Source organism: Prionailurus bengalensis, chromosome C2 (assembly GCF_016509475.1).
Source record: "Prionailurus bengalensis isolate Pbe53 chromosome C2, Fcat_Pben_1.1_paternal_pri, whole genome shotgun sequence".
Taxonomy (NCBI): Eukaryota; Metazoa; Chordata; class Mammalia; order Carnivora; family Felidae; genus Prionailurus; species Prionailurus bengalensis.
This window is the reverse complement of record NC_057350.1, coordinates 60,467,753-60,470,124: the sequence shown is the minus strand read 5'-3', so window position 1 is coordinate 60,470,124 and position 2,372 is coordinate 60,467,753.

The window sequence follows — 2,372 nt, the reverse complement described above, 5'->3', positions numbered from 1 at the left end:
GTAATCTGTGATGTCTGATAAATGTCAAAGAAAACCCTGCACTGTGTTGAATACTGAGATCAGCAGTTTTACTAGTCATTGTTTACTTTTGGCCATACTCTTTTATTTACTTTCACATATCTTTAAGATCTAACTTAAAACATTAAAATAGGCCAAGGGCAATCAAGGCCTCCTAATTCAGACCTTTTGGAACTTGCTAGAAATACTGCTGACTTTCTGCAGTTCCGTCTCGAGAGAAAAAGTAAGATCCAAGGAGAGGTCTTACTTAAGTTGTGAAGTTTTGAATGTAGTTGTTGAAAACAACTGACACTTTTAAGCTATGGTCTAATCAGTAGTGTGCATTGACTACGGGTAATGTATATTTAAAATTTTTTTTGTTATGAAGGAGTTTAGTCATTGAGTTTTGGGAATTACTTAAATTTTTTCTGAATACCAAAAACAAATTTAAAATGTTGTCGTTTAACTATATTCATTGTCTTAGAAGTTGTAATTAGAATTTTGCTTATTCAGGAAACAGGGGTGATCTTTGCCCCATATGTCACAGTTATCGTTATATAGCCCATCATCCCAAAATTTAGCAGCCTAATCACTAATGTGTATAGTCACCCACAATTTTCTAAGTCAGTAATCCAAGAGCATCCCAGCTGGGTGGTTCTGGCTTGCGGTATCATCAGGTTGCAGTGAAACTCAGCCAGGGTCGCATCATTGAAGGCTTGACTAAGGCTGGAGAAGCAGCCTCTAAGATGACTCGCTCCACTGAGTCACTGAAGGGACTCAGTTTTTCACTGTATGGGTGTCTCCATAAGACTGCCTGGGTGACAAGCGGTGCCTGCCTTCCTCTAGAGCAAATGATTCAAGAAAGTAAGTAGACACCATACTCTTGTATGACCTGTCTTCAGAAGCAACATACCATTTACTTCTGCCACATTCTGTTGGTCACACAGACCAACCATTGTACCATCCTGCTACAGTATGGGAAGGGAATACACAAGGATATAATTAGCAGTAGGTGGGGATCACTGTGGACCTCCAACCACATTATGCTTGGAGAAAATGTTGGGCTTTGTTGACAACCAAGCAAGGTAGTTGGAAAGCTGCTTACTCTCCGAAGGGTTTAGTTTCCTAAATAGGGGTTAGAATGTACTGTAATTTACCATTCAGAGTGTAAAATAAAATAGCAAGTGGGCCTAAAAGTTCTGTTAATGGTTGAATTTGGCAGGGGCTGGGGTAGGGGGGCAGGGTGTATAGTAATCTTCCTAGGGTGTGCTTTTCTAGCTGGGTGATTTGAACATTCCTAGAAGTTGGGTGCAGCAGTGATAAGGAGTGGTGAGCCTACAAGAATTTTCAGGGAATAAATCATGGCAGATGGTTCTGAATTGGATTTCCCTTACAAGGCTATACTGTAGGAATTAAGTCCCAGTTTATGATACAACCAAGTAACAGCCATATGGGGGGAAAAAAGGCCTTGAGTCAGAGTTTTAAATGTTGATGTAGTTATCTTGATAGAACATTGGGGAATGTGAAGCCAGAAAATAATCTGTTATTGGGGAGAAATTCTCAACCTTTCCAATTCTCCAAAACACTGGATTCCTTAGGTAGAAATCATTTATCTAGAATCAAAGTCTACTCCAGGAATGGTTGGGAGCATAAAGTTATTATGAAGCACTTGCTACATAAACAGCATAGAAATTACCTTTAAAAAAAAAAGTAATCTCTAAAAAAGAAAGTAATCGCTAGACCCAACATGGGGCTCAAACTTAGAACCCAGAGTTCAAGAGTTGCATGCTCTACTGAGCCAGCCTGGTGCCCCCAGCATAGAATTTAAATTGAAGAATTAATGGCCTGTTTTCTATTAATTTCTGATGAAAGCTTAAATCCACCATTTGGGAAGCTACCATAACAGGAGGAAATACTTTGCAGTTTATGAACTTTGATATTCTTGATTTACTGAAACTAATTTACTACAAAGTTTTCTATAAAGATTTGAGCAATCATTCAAATGCTGTTTGTCACTAGCAGTCTCCTGAAGTATGCTAAAACTCTTAGGTACCATATACTTAGGTGAAATTTGAATACACAACTTGAAATTATTATATATAACAAAATCTGGTAGGGTGAGGGCTTTACTATAGCACCCTCAAAGCAGTTTCACAACTTTCTTTGTCCTCTTCCTCAGTGAGAAAGCTATCTGCCTTTTACTGATTAAAAAAAAAAGTTATAAATTGTTCCTACTAATTTATTGAGCACCTACTATTGTAAGCTCTAGGAATATGTCAGTGAGCTAGGCAGATAAGAGTTGGGGCCTCTAACAGGAAGTAAAATTCTAATTATTTGGAATTCATGTCTAAGTAGAGTCCTGCCTCTTTACTAAA